The following is an 18,525-nucleotide window of genomic DNA, read 5'->3' on the forward strand; positions in this document are numbered from 1 at the left end:
TTAAGAATGTAATGTATTGTCTCACATTACATTTGTTATATGTTGTTATTTCAAGAGTAAGTGAAGCTCAGTGGGTCTGGGGGCCTCCGCCCTTTGCTTAGCCTAGCTTACACATAGAAATCATCTAAATAGGAAATAGGTGGAAGCAACGTTAATGTCAATAGTGTAATGGTTACAGCATCTGCATAGTATCGGTGCATTTGAGGTCCCAATCCCAATAAAGTCAGGGATGTTTATCATGTTAAAAAGTATACCTTAACCACAGCTTGTATATATAGGTAGTAATCGTCTGTATCATAAACATTTGAAACACCCATATAAACCCATGTGTGCTGGAGAGTAAAGTCAACAGAGAATGTAATGTTATGTAAGCACATAGAGAGATGTTACTTCACTGAAATGTATATATCCTGAGTAGTTAGTGGATGTGGCCATGTTTATGCACACAGGTTATATGTTACAAAGTTTAACTGTGTTTAACCGCTGCTATAATGTCCCACAAACACTTTTAAACATGCTTACAACTGTTTATATGAGCCTTATTCTGGAGTAAAGAACATTTTTAAAGCATCACAGGTGTTGAACCCTGGACCATGCACACTATAGTCATGGGACTTACCCCTAAGCCATCTGAGGTGTACACGTTTCACAGTCTTTAGACTACACCTTATAACATATGCATTCCACTGTAATGACCACAAATGGGACAGCCACTTTGTGTACATATGTACAGTACATTGTAATGTACTGTAGTTTGTGAACCAACACATACAAGTCTACATATGTATTAATGTTACAAATTATTACGAAAAAAAAATATATATATATATATATATATATATATATATATATATATATACACACATCAGTGATATCTGCACATATATATAAATATATATATATATATATATATATATATATATATATATATATATATTATACAATTACATCAATAGCCATATATATAAACATCTATGAACACACTTTGTGACACAGAAGCAATCCAAAGGAATTGAAGTATACACAAAACACATGCAGCACTGGTATTATAGCTATTAATATTAACCTAATTCACCATAGAAGGGATGGTTGTTGTGTATGTGAAGATTGGGGCAGGGGAAGAATGATGGGTAATGAAATCATGCATCAAGGAGAGCCTGGGTCAGATGTTCAATAAGTAAACTGGAGGGGTATACATGGAGTATGCAGACAATATAAAAAGGACACAAAACAAGATCCTTTCTTATTCATAATGCACCCTGTCATGTCACATTGCAACACCTAATTTCACAAACATATGAACATTAACATGTATCAGACATATGTACACTAGCTGACTGTCATATTTGCTTTCAGTAGTGAGGAATGCCTGTAGTAAAATGTATATTCTAAACACCATGACATTTGCACATATCTCAAATGCCTTAGTGGTAAAGTCAGTGACTATGGCATTCATGGTCCCGGGTTCAAGACTTGCAAGGGCTGTTAAGTTATTTTGAGGGCCAGAATAAGGGCTGTTGGATGCAGGTGGATTAAAGCACTTTTAAGCAGTTTTAAGTGGGTTGCCACGGGTTTGCACAACAGTAAGCGGTGCTTAAACACAGTAAATGGAGAAGCGCTTCACAGGTTTAACCTTTGCTTAACCTCGCGCAGACCACGGGCAAACCTGCTTACAATTGCTTAAATGTGCATTATTCACACTTTCCTTACCAGTGCCTACTCTGAGAGGTAAAATAATAACACCTTCCAAAATTAGAACCCGCAACCATGTACTCCATCCTCAGAGTAACCTATCACTAAGCTACCTGAGATGTACCTATTCCAGTTGTGTATGCAGACAGGTTAAAACACAAAAGGGAGAAATGTGTTGAAATAGAACAACCCGCCATATACCCAATGAAAGGTGTATGCTAATATATACACACACACATATATATACAGATCTACATATATATATATATATATATATATATATATATATATATAATATGTAGATATATAGATAGGTTAACAACATCTACACATCTATGGAGGTACAGATAAACGTATGCAATAATATATATTATATATTATATCTATATACATATTCACACACACATATATATATATATATATATATATATATATATATATATATATATATATATATATACACACACATACACTACATACATGTGTGTAGACAGCATCCAAAGTGTTCATATCTGAGTATAACATGGACCATAGCAATCGCACATTCCACACCCCCCAAACAATTTGAACATAACATATGAAGAGTATATGCCAATACACTATTATAAATATTTTCTATGGACACCCTCACCAACACAACTGTAATGACTGCATATATCCATGACAGACATACACAGACAGCTTTCGTTTAGCAAAACTTTATTACATTCCAATGTATTGCCAAAAGGATTCAAGGACTAACAGTACCTGCATGCTATACAGGAAGCATTTAACAGTGCCTTAATGAATCAGCATGCAATTACCATAGTATTAGTCCACTAAGTGATAGATGTTCACATAGGGAAAGAACACCCATATACATATAGAAGTTGTCTAAAAGGGGTTCCTACACACCTGCATGTGCTATGTACACCCACCAACATCTACCCCACAACCAAAATAATTACATCAGTACATACTGTCATATTATAACCGATTATTCAACTACTGTACAACATCTGCTGAAACCTTAACATACCTGGAAACAGACATGCTAACATGGTCCTATGTGAAATAGTTGCTGTTATACAATTGAACAGCTGCTGATGTTGCAGGGTTTGTATGATCTAATCCCATTTCAGAGGGGTGAAAGGTTCGTACACCAGGAAGTGTTACTGATTACTGATTATCAGCACAGTATGATACACATTAACACCAAACTAAATATGTCTGGTAAGCACACTGTAAACCCCCTAACATTATATGCATAGCTATGTAGCCTTGAGCTGGTCAAACATCCTGGCCAGACTGAAACATATGCAGAAGTATTAGGTACAGACAAACCCTGTACAAGTAGCAATTTTCAGAAATATAACAGCAGTACTCACATTTAGACCAAATCCTCTAGGCATTACACACAATATATTACTGTTCATCTCCATACAGCTGTTGCAATAGATTTCAAACAACACTTCCAGGCTGTATTCCTCACAAGTAAGGCAAAGGGACAACGCCCAAGTGGAGTACTCAGTTATACTCCACTGTTGCCATGGTATTGGCTAAGGCAGTAGCAGTGCAGCTGATTTGCATGTAATTAGCTACTTAGGAACATCAATTGGTTATCAGGATAACACATGTTACTGATCTGTAACTATAAAAGGTTGCCTTGTCACATGTTCAAACCATCTGTATCTACCAGTAGGACAGTACAAAACACTGAAAGACAAATCGAAAATGAGTATTATACTAGTCAATAACACCTCCAGTTACTAAGAAGGTATGTATAACATGCAGTATGTCTATGTATGTAATACCTGTTCTGTAAGAATTACAGTGTAATCAATGCATATAGTGGAAATAGCTATCTTGTAGCACTGTATTCTTGAGCAGTAGTAATGCTTGTAGTATTTTATGTGTGTACTGCTGTACATCACAAGGCAAACTCCGCATACACCACAAGGGATGATATGGGCTTGGAACTCACCAATTCGCTTCTAGCCACTGTCAGTATCAGGATTGGTCCAACAAGTATGTGCTATAACAGGGGATAGTATATGTTGATCTATTGTAACAGTCGACATATGTATGGGTGAATAAGTAAGATGACTATGTCAAAGGTGGGCTTACTGTGCAAATATGGTTTGCATTGTGGGATATTGTGCCAATAACTGTGTAATGTACAGTATTTTAGGCAGATCTGTATTCCATTCTACATAGCATTTCAGTTATGTTATGCAAACAGTAGTTATGTCTGTTGGCAATTACAATACTCAATAACAGGATACATATCACTTGTATTCATCTGAAAGTTTAGCAACATGATAGCAAAGATAATTGGAAGAGCTAGGTAACTATCCATGCACATAACACATGTAATATCCACCTCTCTAGTATCGTTTGCAAGCAATAACAGCTGTGCATGTGTACATGTTATGCAAATGTGTAGTGACCCTTGTTACAGAACTGGACCTCTCTAGTATCATTTGCAAGCAATAACAGCTGTGCATGTGTACATGTTATGCAAATGTGTAGTGACTCTTGTTACAGGGCTGGGCCAAATGGCTATGTGCGCACCTACATAAAGTTGATATTAAGAGTAGAGACTCACTGGTTGAACTACCAGGTTTGTGTAGCCTAACCTCTCATTTCCAACCTAACAACCGCTTACACATACTGTATGTAAGGTAGCGCACAGTACTGGTAATGAAACAGGTTGCATATCATCTTTAACTCCAGTGTAACATCTGCAACAGGAGTATAAGATGTAGGAGACTGCTGCCCATGTGTAATAGCCACTTCATAGGTGATGGCTTCCACTATCTGATTATATCCTGATCATGTTGATAGTGGCATCAGAGTCTATTGATACATGACTCTGTTTGGGGAGGGGGTGTCTGTGCCCAACAAAGCTCATGGTCCTGGTGGATATGTGAGTATTTACCCAGAAAAGGAAACAGACCTCTAGACACTTGCATCATCTGTAATCAACTATCAGGATGTGATGTGCTCCTCAGAGGAGGATTGCTGCTAAAAGTAGCTACAATGTTCCCGTAATAGCCAGTGTTGTCACATCCATAACACAAATATTTACATGTGAGCATCACTGTCTAAAACATCTTCATAAACAATGTTTGCCTTTTCAGCTTTTCCCGATTAGGGGTCGTAACAGCGGAACTCCGGTCCGTTAATGATTTGCAGTAGATTTTTATGGTGCCGAGTTGCCAGCCCGACGCCCAACCTTCAATAAACTAAATACAGTACTTGGTACTTGTAGTACTGAATGCTCATACAGGCATGTCCACTAGTCAGCTACTGGTGTTTACTAATGTCAGCTTTGTGTATGTGGCCATCCTGGGGGAATGTAATCTCTATGCCATGTACACTGCCAAACCCACCTAACACCATACCCCACACATTGTCTGGGATGCAGCTACAGGGGTAAGCTTAAAGGCAGTCCAGTCTACAGCCACAACTGGACTGGACAGTCAGGAGGTGTAGGTTAACACATGCATCTCATCATCACAACCAACACATACCCTTACCAGAACACAGTAAGGACACCCACACACTCTGCCAGAAATCACACACATTCACAGACGCTTCTAAGTATCTGGCCAAACAAGTGACCTCCCAAGCTGGAAGAGACAGACAACGAAATACACAAACTGTATGACACAGTTTGCTTAATTGTGCCACACCTCAGAACACATGGCTGGAAACATGCCCAACAGTACTCATTTGTGAATGCAAACTCTAGCACTATGTTAAACACAACGTCAAGACAACATCCACATGGAGTATGAGCAATGTCATCACATGACACACACATATATGGTGATAACATCACATCACCAGTAAGTATCAAATGTGTGTGACTTAAACATGTCAGTGGTGTTAGTGTCATTTAGATTTGCAAAGACTTATTTGTAATCTTAATAAATGTGATACACATGTATGTTCAGCTGTACTTCTGTACTTCTTTGTGAGTTACTGTGACCTGTCTCCATCATTATGTCTTCCAGATATGCTGCGTAGCAGGCTGTCAGTGTACATCCACTTGGAGGATGAAGTCCTCATCCCATACCTCCTCGACAACCATTCAACACTCTGCAGCCATGTGCCACATGATGCACAGCAGTGGGATGCCCTGTGGGAGGAACTCTGCAGGAGGGTAAATGATGTTGGCAGTCACAATCGCACCTATCAGTGGATGCAACAACACTGCACCGACCACCTAAGACGGGCGAAACAGCATGCTAATGCAATTGCTAGGGAACAAGGTGCAACAGGTGGGGGGCTGCTCACCCAGCCCCCACTCACACGTACCGAGGAGCTACTGGCCAACCTGGGGACACCTGCAGACCTCCATCCACAAGCTTTAGCTGGTATTGTGGAGGTTGGTGTCTCTCAACCACTGAGCCTGGAGTTGCCTGGTAAGTCAGTTCTGCACATATAACACAACTATATTTCACATAGTTGCATGTGTTACTGTACAATATGTAATGTAACATCATATGCAAGGCATGTATGCACACATGCCACATACTATAGTCTGCTACTCTATGTATGCACAGATGTACATACTCCATAGTATAGTGTATTGTACTGGCTTTTGTGCTAACATGGACATTGCACCCTGTAGCTATCACATAGGTGTGGATAATGATCTTACTGCTGTGACACTCCTGTTTAGGTACCTCTGGCATTTTGCAGCGACAGCAGCCTGTATCAGGTGAGATTGTTATTATTTACCAGGTTTGATAATGCACAGATCATATTAATTGCATGCTATCTGCAATAACACATGTGCACATAATGTATGGTGGTCCTGTTAATAGACACTGGTCAGACCTGCAATACATCACAGTGGTTATCCATGTGAAACAATTGAAGACTATATGAAACACCTACACTAAACCTTCCAAACTGTCATTGCCAGATGTGTGGACAACTGTGAATACAATAGTGGTGGTGTGTTTCACTGTAGGGACAGGTACTACATATCAGCATTACACATGTTGGGAATACAAACAGTACTGTGCAGAGAGCATATGTGTGCACACACTCTAAATGTGTTGGAGATGGAGTATGACCGGCCCACAGGATACACCCTTGTGTATTATACCCTTGCTATAAATGCCACACAATGTCATGTGCTATCTGACATGTCCCTGACATGTAGTAGGTTGACTGCAACACTGCTCAACTATCCTGCCAAACATGATGTCTCACATCCCATACATACCACCCTTTGTCTGCATAACCCTGTCCTCAGTGGAGCATATGTCATCTATGGGTGTATGTCATATGGGATAACATTGACATGTGAAAGACAATGGCCATCACAACCATTGGACAGAACATGTGTACACATGGCCATGGAGGATGGCCAGAGACATGAGGCAACACACACAGTAGAAGTGATGTACATGTGTGTACACCCTGTTGTACATTGGCTCGACACAATACAACTATGGCCTTTGTGTAATGGTTATATTGCAGATGTGAAACACTAAACATCATACAGGTCTGTGCACAGCTTGTGTAGGCATAGCATGAAACCACCATATAACATGTCTTGAACATCTTGAGTGTGTCATGACATGAAAGCATTCACTTATACAGTATCTAAATACATGCATGTGTTGCACAACATACACATACAACCACATCAGGCCACAGATACAGTACATTCACCTTGCTGGTGTCAGACATCACTGTCATGCCTGCTCCTCATGTGTGTGAGGTACACAGACGGTATGTGGGACATAGAGAACTGCTAAGTTAGCCATGTGTGGGCATAGTTGGCAGGCATCAGTATTACAGTTGCAGATGTGCAGGGGGTGTCATCCATATACCCTTCTGTGACCTGTGTCATACATTCCACATTAGGGTTTAGTGTGTCTACATCTCAGTGATGTGGGTCACATTCCACATTAGATATGTATTGTATGTGAACACAGTCATGGCTATGAACTGTGTCAGTTACTTACACTGTATAGCAATATTGAAGCCACATGATGCCCTGCAATGTCTATGCACATCAGCTCAACGTGCAGTATGTCACTGCATATTTGTAGGGCAGACAGACAACATTGCGTCAGCTGAAGGCCCATGTTATTATAACACGTCCCTGCATAGGGACACCATTACCAAACTGTAGATTGGAAAGGACACCACTGTGTTACACATATATGCATGTCATTCAACACGTCAGCAAAAGATATGTCATACTATATGTGATTGGCAAGGTCATACGCCACACATCAGGCCAGTGTACTGTAAACCTGTGCTGGTCTGTGGCACCATTGCAAAGTACGGACAGCCATGTCAAACATGTGTGTACAGCCACATGCACAATGTCTGTAGTCTCAGCTCAGGGGTAGGCAGAATAATGTCGAACAAACATGCACTGCTTTGGGGGAGATATGCAAGCTAGGGCTCAGGTAAACATAGTATTCAATCAACATACTTATCTGATTATGTCCTCACACATAGGGGCAGTGGCCAACACAAAACATCAGTGGCAGATGTACAAAGGTCAGCGATGGTCTGTTAACATGTGGTGTATGTTGCACACACCATGGCAGTGTGGTGCAATGGTGCATAGTGCATGCATTGTGTTGCAGGTATGGGGCATAAGCTACAAACTCAAATGGTGCAGTACAGGTATGTATGCTAACCACCACTATAATTGTGTAAGGTGCATGCCGTCTGCTATAACACATGTATGCTGTTGTGTGCAACTCAGGGATGTATGATAACTACCACTATAATTGTCAAAGCTGAATGCCATCTCCCATATCATCTGCATGTTGCATGCCATTGGGTGCCATAGCATGTGTCTGTGTGTATGTCTGTCTGTGTGTCTGTGTGGTATAACTTGTAATGTACAGTTGTTGTCTTCCCCTCACAGGTATTGATGTAGGTGAGTTGCCCTCCTGCGGTCCACCTGATGTTAGTGTCCCCACAGATTGTAGATTAATATTGTTGAGGAGTGTTGACAGGAAGCAGACATACCATGTATTACAGTTTTAGAATGCATTTTGTACATTTGACAGTATGTATCACGTGTAACAACACTAACAGTATGTTGATCTTGATGTTCTGCCTAACTCTTTTAAGTGTAGTTGCATGTGCCGGGGGATGTCAGTGTTTGCGGTTAGTGTCACATATGTATATGTTGACTACTCACAGGTCTGTATGACAATACCTGCATGCACTTTGTAGCTTCCACATCACATTTATAATCATCCATGTTTCAATTATGTTTACTGTTCTAATGATCTAAGAGCATGATAGCTGTGTAGTAAGCTACTGTGTTCAGAGCCATCACATCCATTGTGAATGACATCACAGGTATAGTTACCTGGAGCAGGGAGGAGGTAAAAGAGTGGTATAGAAGATGACAAGGGTAAAGGCCAGTGGAAATAGTGGCTTTTCATTGGGAAGCAGTAATACCCGCTGTCATGACAGGATGCAAACACAGACACACCCAGGGATTCACAGACACAGTAACACACACTGACACACACACACACACACACACACACACACACACACACACACACACACACACACACACACACACACACACACACACACACACACTTGCCAGTGTTTGGATGAGAACCTCTGCCTATGTGCAAATCATTATATTTCTATGCAATTACAAAATGCACCACAGAGATTACACATGTACAGGCAGTCGGAATGGCCTAAGATCGAGGACATCAACAGGGATACTACAGTGCAGTGAATGTATGTGGGGAGGGGGGTTCATCAGTAGGCTATGTAACAACAAGTCACACTCAAGGGTGTACATGTTAACAGGTGGTTAGAATGCCCATCTAAGATTGATGATATCAATAGAGATACTAGATTGCATTTAGTGGATGGGGGAGAGGGCATTAATATTTCACTATGGTAAAATACAGCCTCACTCCAGGGACCAGACAGCCATACACACAGACAGCCATATACACACACACAAATACACACACACACACACACACACACACACACACACACACACACACACACACACACACACACACACAGTGCGGCATTCACAAAGATATACACTTATTTCACACACATACAGACACTTGACGTATGAGGTTCAACCACCTGCCTATGCCTTTCTTTCTACACTTCACTCTGTACTGATGTCAACAACAGTGTTCAGGAGAGTGAAAAAATGTGGGATGGATTCCCAACCATACGTGACATATATGGACACACACACACACACACCCACACGTGCTGGTACTATGAATCAAACAACCGCCCATCTCATGATAGGTATTACAGAAGTATAGCACTATTGCATTCACTACAAAGCATACTGATGCTTTCCTTTGCCAACTGCGCTGATATATGCACAATATATGCACAGGGGAGGTATTACTGTTACAGGTGTCAGGAGGTTTGCCTTCAGTGTCACCCTTACTGCATTCTACATTGTCTGTCTTCCACTTCAATTAACAAAACCAGACCTTAGCAGTTACACATGTTATTGTAGGAATGGTTATAACACACCAGTGAGCTGTCCTCAGTAATCATTCATCTGCAAAGTAGCCTGACCACTTAGTAGTCATGTCCAAACATCTGTCCATACCTCATGTACAGCTTACTGTACTTTGACCATATCACCATATACAGTTGTCAATGTTGAGGCTGTATTGCAACAGCATGAAGTACTAAGACAACAGTCACCTTCAAACATCAGACACTGCACACGCATGAAATCTAAACAAACATCAAATGTACACATATGCGGTCTACATCAGTAAGTGGACTAGCAGGTCAAGAGGATACATTCCAGACCTTCCCCACGCCATGTGTGAAACATAGCCAAGCATTACACCATAATGGATATTGTATTCATGTACTGGTAGGATACAACCACCTTCACCAAGTAGCCAAGTGTACATATATGACAACAGCACATATCAGCAAGACACACACAGCATTATTCCATGTCATTCTCCTACAAACTGTTACTTGACAGTGCCATGATGAAGCCAGGGCACTGTAATGGTCAACAGTGAGCACTTCATATTTGCCACACACGCCTCATATTTACTGGAAGAGTGCCAGCAATGTGCTCTGTTAGAGCTAGGAGGTACACCCATTAAAGTATGTGCGAGGTCTGTGGCTTGTAAACATCTCACCCCAGCATGTACTGGCTACTATGGTACTAAGGCTAATGTCCAGACAGCACACAGCATGCATGGCTTGCAATTGTTGACATGGGGTATATGTAGGAGCTGTGGGCACACATGGCTGTACATGTCATGAACATATCACCTGTGACTACTCAGGAGCATACAGAGCAGAGATGGATTTCCTTGAGTCTGTCAATACAGGCCTTGTGTAGGTCCTACAATCCTGTTATTTGGGTATGTTTGTAGGCATTGCATTAGGTGGACATGTCTAATGACATATATGCCACATGGGTTGTTGTATGATATGATAGGTGTCATGGGTGACCAGTAGAGAAGGAATATTACCTCTGTTAACATAGATATCAAACCTTATGTACTGTTAGTATGCTATCTGCCATGGGCATGTGTGTAATGACTGTAGCCACCTGTATGGAGAAAGGATAAAAAAAGCTATGGTAATGTCATTTATGTTGTATGAATGTGGGATGTAAATATTCAGGGCAGGTAGAGTTAGGTCATATCCAAGCATGAGGGTGTTGTTTACTGGTGTACAGCAACAGTCGACTGTGTTAATGCTGACAACAACTGAGGGACCCTGGTATGTGTACAACTGAGCTGGTTACAAACAGTGGTATTATTGCATTGCATAACACATTATGCAGCTGTGTCTGTACATGGGTACTTTGCACAGTTGATGTAGGCCAAGGTACAGTCCACCAATCGGTTATCTGGTGGTCTCTCATACTATGTCATACCACATATGGATGTGTGTTGGTAGTCTGGGGACAAGGTGGTGGATGTGTATGAGGATACAACTGAAAATGCAGCATTTGCCACTGTCACCTGTATCTGTACCTGACTGATCTGTGATGAGTTATGTTGGAGTTGTGGTCTTTACATGTGAGTAGCCTTTATGAATATGTGGACACCACCACCTGGAATGGTCCATACCAGTGTTATGGCCCACATGTCTGGATCTTAGTTATATGGTGGTAGTGCAATTGTGCACTACAAAGCCTTCAGCCAGGTGTTCCTCACTGCACAGATGTCAGTATTCCCCATTATAGGTTCTACATTGAGCAAATGGATTACAAAAGCCACACATCTAGCACTGGTTAGCATAAGCATACAATGCAATTATCTTGTAGGTGTCAGGGTGTTTCTTGTGTGCAAGACATTTGCCTTTGAATGCAACTATATGGGTAAATGTGACCTAGGTATTATCCACACTCACTTGAAACATTGATGCATGTGCTCTGTGTCGAAGGCTTGTCATTCAGTCATGACAGCCCGGAATGACAGACACTGGCCAACCTCATAATAACAGCAGGACATTGGATCCTTGTTTTGGTCTAGCAGTTGCCACTCATACCATGACATCACTGTGAGTGGCAGTAATGTGCTTGTTAGCAAGTGCCACATGTAAGGTGACGGACAGCAGCAGACATTGTGTATATAATCAATGTGAGATATACTTAGTGTAGCAGTATTGTTAATAATGACAACTACTACAGCAGCCAGGACAGGTCATCTTGACACCTGCACCTCAGTACCATTACAAAATGTGGCTCACACATTATGCTTGCACATGCCACTGTTCCAAGTATAATGCCGCTGTCCACAACCTGCTATCAATGTATGCCTTTCAGGGCAGCAAGGTGTGTGACACATGCTGTAGGAAGCATCTGCCTGTGTGTTCCAGTTAACCTATTGTCTGTCACGTCCACACATGCATGATTGTGTATCCTTATATATATATCAGTACTTCATGTACATGTATGCATGTGTATCACACAGCACAGGCACAGATATATAATTTATGGGCCACATACAGATATCTGGTAGTAAACCAGTATGATGTGCATATATAGTGACAGGTAAGATGTGCATAGCTGTAAACCTGTGTGTTTACAATAGGAGTCCATTACAACGTGTTCTGTACATGTAAGTGTATGAGCATGCACACTGTGGCCTTCTGTGGTTAGAATCAGAGTGCATCCCAAACAGCCCTGTGTAATTTGAGTCAGTGCATCCAAATAAGCCCTTTGTTACTAAGTGTATGAGCATGCCCAGTATAACCTTGTGTAGTTGTAGTCATAGTGCATCCCAAACGGCCTGTGTTACTAAGTGTATGAGCATGCCCACTGTCACTTTGTGTAACTGGAGTCAATGCATCCAAACAAGTTCTGTGATTCTATGTGTATGAGCATGACCACTGTAACCCTGTATAGTGATAGTAGTTGTCAATTCCACAGATGGGCATACTCCAGTTCAGGTTCCTGTTGTGCTACAACTACACCTCTCAGGCCTACCTATGTACTACCTGCAGATGATGTGTCTTGTTTGTGCATACAGGTTGTAATAGACACCTACTTTAAACACACAGGTTTACAGCTATGTACATCGTGACTGTCAGTCTCCCTGTTGTTGCCCTCAATCTAAGAAGGGCATTCTGGCTGCCTTGGAATGCGTAATCTCTGTGGCACATCTCGTAACTGCATATCACTATAATAATGATCTGTAGAGAGGCAAGAGTTCAGATCCCACCACTATCAACTGTGTTTGTGTGTATCAGCAAATGCCTGTGTGTGTCAGCAAGTGGTTATGAGTGTGTATTTGTGTCTGCATCCTGTCATGACAGTGGGTTTTGCTGCATTCCAAAGAGATACCAACTTTTGCAGTGGCCTTTATCCTTGTCAACTGCTAAACCTCTCTTTTCACCCCTCCTCCCTCCCCACTGCAAGTAATCAGTCCTGTGATGTCACCCAGCTCAGAAGTGGAATCAGAGTAAGTGTAATTGTATGTGTTCTGTGGACATACCCCAAATGCATACCACTGTACTAGTTACCTTTACATAGGCAAGATGTGTATGAACAATACTGGCAAGTGTGTGTTTGTTTGTGTGTGTGGCTACCCTGTAGCCAGGCATATACATGTGTAATGTCTTTTAACATGCTGCACACCACGGTAGCCATCTGTGGTGACTGGTGTCTACAAAGTATTACATAGTTAGGAATGGTAAAGAATACACAGTCAAACATGACTACAGTTGGGTATGTTATTTTCCTGTGCCACTGTCGAGCAGTGACACAGAAGTGATCGCCGGGGTGTAAGTCCATACCCATCATTCCCCCACCCAAACTCCACAATCCCTGAGGTAGATTACATTAGCCATCATTCCCCACCTCAAATCCCACATACACAACAACTATCCATTCTCTGGTGAACTGATTAAGATTTAAATGTTATAAAACAAAGATGCCTCTGTTTTGTGTACACGTCAGTTCCTTTGGAACCCTTCTGTGTCACAAAGGGTGTTCAGATATGTATATATATATATATATATATATATATATATATATATATATATATATATATATATATATATATATATATATATATATATATATATATATATATATATATATATATATATATATATATATATATATATATATATATATATATATATATATATATATATATATATATATATATATATATATATATATATATATATATATATATATATATATATATATATATATATATATATAGTTATGACAGTTGTCCAGATGTAGACTTGTCTTTGTTGTTTCACAGAGTACAGTACATTCAAGGGTACTGTACATATGTACACAAAGTGACCGTCCCATTTATTTTCAGTACTGTGGAATACCTGTATTAAGATGTGCATTATAAAATCCATTATACATATATACAACCCAGATGGCTTAGTAGTAAGTCCAGTGACCGCATTGTGCATGATCCAGGGTTCAATACCTGCATGCCTTGTAGACACTGTCAATTAGAACTGAATAAGACAGTTGTAAGCGGGTGTAAATGTGTTTTCGTGACAGTAAGCAGTGGGTGCACACAGGTAACAAACATATACAGCTCACAGTACACTTGAAATGCCCTTCTTTGTCAATCCTGCTGATGTCACCCACCTATGAATACACCTCTGGGACTGCTGTACCCCACTAATCTCTGTGGTGCATGCTGTAGTGTGATAAACTAGTTTGGTAGGTGTTCTCATCCCAGACAGACCAAATGTGTGTGTGTCTATCTGCATGAAAAAAAACAATGCTTTTTAGAGGATGCACACTCTTTACAATTCACATACTTAGCTTTGGCAATCCTGCCGATGTTGCCCACCTAGAAATACACCTGTAGGAGTGCTGTAACCCAGTACTCTCTGTAGTGCGTGTTGTAACTGTGTAATGCTGTAGTGTGATAAACTAGTTAGGTAAGGGTTCTATTCTAAGACAGGGAAACTGTGTGTGTCGGTCTGCCTGAGAAAGAAACAATGCTTTTTAGAGGATGTACACTCTTTACAATTCACATACTCACCTTTGGCAATCCTGCTGATGTCACCCGCCTAGAAATGCACCTCTGGAATTGTCATAACCCAGTAATCTCTGTAGCGTGTGCTGTAACTGCATAATGCTGTAGTGTGATAAACTAGTTAGGTAGGGGTTGTATTCCAAGACATGGCAGGTGTGTGTGTTAGACAGTCAGAGCCTGTGTGGAGGTGGCTGTGAGTGTCTAACCACTGGACATGTTGGGGACCAGTTTTTGTAGTTTTCCTATATGGTGTCCATATTATATGTCACAATGTCCACCTCACGAGGAGTACAGAAGTCAATCAACCAAGGGACTGTGTTGGCAAGCCATACCCCTACATCTGGCAAAGGGCCTGGTGAACAAAGTGTGCAACCCTACTATTACCCGGAATACATTCTGAACTCATGTGTCATACACAAACACACTTGCCTAGAATATCCCGCTATGTTGCTAGTACCCTGCACATTGATGACAGATAGTAGGCATGGTGTGATTGCAGTGGACAGCAGAGGGCATGGCACCCTGTCTGGCAGTAGAATAGACACATAATCGCAGACAATGTGCCTTCATTATGTTCCCCACTGGATGCCTGCAACATATGTGGTGCCATCAGATGTGATCCACAAAAGCCATACAATGCCTTACACACAAGCCCTGTATGGACAGATGCAACTGACACCAGGGAATACCCATATCATGCTATCAATGCAGGTGCAGGGTCAACCTGCTGTCTATTAGCAGGTTAGGTCGTGCCACACCAGGCCAGTACTGGCATATCTGATGACAACAGTCTGTGTACACAACATGTGCCAGCCAAACCAGGTACACTTGTACATGCCACTGTACATTATTGTGGGATCCCAGGCAATGTTCATATCAAGGACTATCAAAGACAGACATGGCATGCATTGCAAAGCGATGGCCATACACAATGGTAACCAGGATGACAGGACAGTTCATACAATACCCATCTGTGTGGGACATTGCAGACACTACACCCCTGAACCACACTGCACACCATTGTTGGGTGGTGTGATGCCAAGGATTACCCCTCACCCAGCCTTGTACAGCCATCTTGCACAGCCAACCACTACACACCCATGAAGCAATGCACACATGCATGTCAGTACTGGCATCTTGTGTCTGCATGTGGGTTATGATGCTCCCAACCAAAGTCACACCCAGTATAACTCCCATTGGCATACCGACTGATGTCAGACGCTGTTCACATGCCCTAGGCCATAGAACCTCAGGATATCCCCTGTGGTGCATGTAGTACCTATGCATTATTGCAGTGTGGCACACTAAGTAGTTAGGAAGTGTATTTGTGAACCTGGCAAAGTATGGCAATGTGTCTGAGTCCCTTAGAGAGTGTGGTTGTGTTGACAATGACATCCATTCATGTGGACAGCCATGTGTGCTACACCTAATGTATATCTACTATATCTCTGTTGTCGATGTCACTCACCAGCACACATATATGTTCTTACAGCACGCCAACATGTCAGCTATGTGGCACATGGAGTAACTGCATACACTTGTAATAGTAATGGCTAGTCAGTCAGGCGTTTGAACCCCTGTGTGTGTGACAGATGAGGCTTAGGTTTTAGTCTCCAAGCCCTTCTCTGATGTACTTTGCCTCTGTCTGTCCCTTCCACACACTCTCTGGTGGATGTGGAGTTGTACACCTGCTCAGCAGCAGCTTGTGTTTTGTAAGTGATGGTCATGATCAGGTGATGGCCTCTGCACCTATTGCAGTCCTCCTCTAGCTGATTGCATGTGGAACAGCTGTGGTGATGTTCCCATAGCCAATCACATGGAAACACAGTACAATATCTAGGAACATCATGTTGGTGTTTGCCCATGACAGTCGCTGTGAGTGGAACCTGGATCTGGTGTTTGGTAAACAGCATCACAGATGATATCTGTAAATTCCTCAAACAACATACACAGTGGAAAATAGCCTAACGACAGGAGGGTGATGTGCCAGACATGACTACAGCATTTAAGTGTAGCTATGCTTCACTGAGACTACTGCCAATTTAACAATTTGTGTGTGGTAATGGCTATTCTGCATGTTTTAAAACTGACAAGACAGTGCTCTGTTTGTGAGGGAACCCTCATCTGTAGGGCCATCTGTGGACTGGTCAGTGTGTGGAACCATTTGTTTCTTGTGTTACTCACTGAACACACATCTGTGAACTGCAGAAGCATAGTGTGAGGATTGCAGTCAGTACATGGTGATAGTGATGAAAGTTACTGCCATCGCATCCCTGATTGGACATATGTCACATGAAACAGTGGTATGACAGTCACTGTCTGAGGTTCTCACAGTGACATGCCAATAATGGGCCATTGTTCATAGCTGCAGTCACAAGTCTTCTACATTTTGTACAGATGTCATGCAATATATATGCATGTGTTGTGCTCCTCTGCAAATGCATGCCATCTGTGGTGTTGGGTTGATGGTCATATCTATGCATGCTGTTATAAGTAATCCTGAATGCTGTTGACTATTACTAAGCCATATCTGTGTTAAAACTGCAACACCATAAGCTGTATGGGATTGCAGGTCCCATTGGAACCTCCTGTCCCACTTCAGCTGGCCATGGCACTGGGCACCAGCACATCTGGGGCCAGCCTTGGACCTCCAACTCTGTTGGCTCTGCACCATCTTCTGGTGGAACTGCCACTGAGGATGGGGCTTGTCCCCCTGGGGCAGGTCCAGACAGGAACTTGTCCCCTGTCGTACAGTCCCAGACGTAGTGTGTAGGGGCTGAATAAGGGGTTTCAAGGCCAGATAGGCCAGCTCGAGGGCAGAGTGTCACATTCAGAGGGTGAGCCTGCCCCTCCTAGACAGCCCCCAGCACAGCCACGTTTGCAGCAGTTTTGGTGCAGTGGTGGCTGCCCATGGGTGGGGACCTCTGTCCCACTGTTTCCATCTGAGGGCTCATGGGCTTGTGACTGCCAAACACCCCACCCCGTCCAAGGTGTATCCCCACATGTGTCATATACCGACCCTGTATGCTGACTTGTCTGTCATCCTCCCCAACCTATCCTCGACGAGCATACCTACTGTCCTTCCCCCACATCCCACTATCACCCTATGGAAACAAAAGGCCAATCTGTTCCTAGAACAACATTTGCCACATACATAGCTGTCTATTTCACACACGTGTCCACTGGACACATGTAACCTTTTAATTTGCATCACAACATAATCCAGTTGTCCTCACCCCTGTCTCTCATGCACACAATCCTGGTATGCACATGACTCCTAAAGGTTCCAGGTACACGTGATACAAATGACCCCATTGTACACGTGACAGTACCGGTC

Source organism: Protopterus annectens, chromosome 1.part2 (assembly GCF_019279795.1).
Source record: "Protopterus annectens isolate FY-2018-M chromosome 1.part2, PAN1.0, whole genome shotgun sequence".
In the NCBI taxonomy this organism is placed as follows: domain Eukaryota; kingdom Metazoa; phylum Chordata; order Ceratodontiformes; family Protopteridae; genus Protopterus; species Protopterus annectens.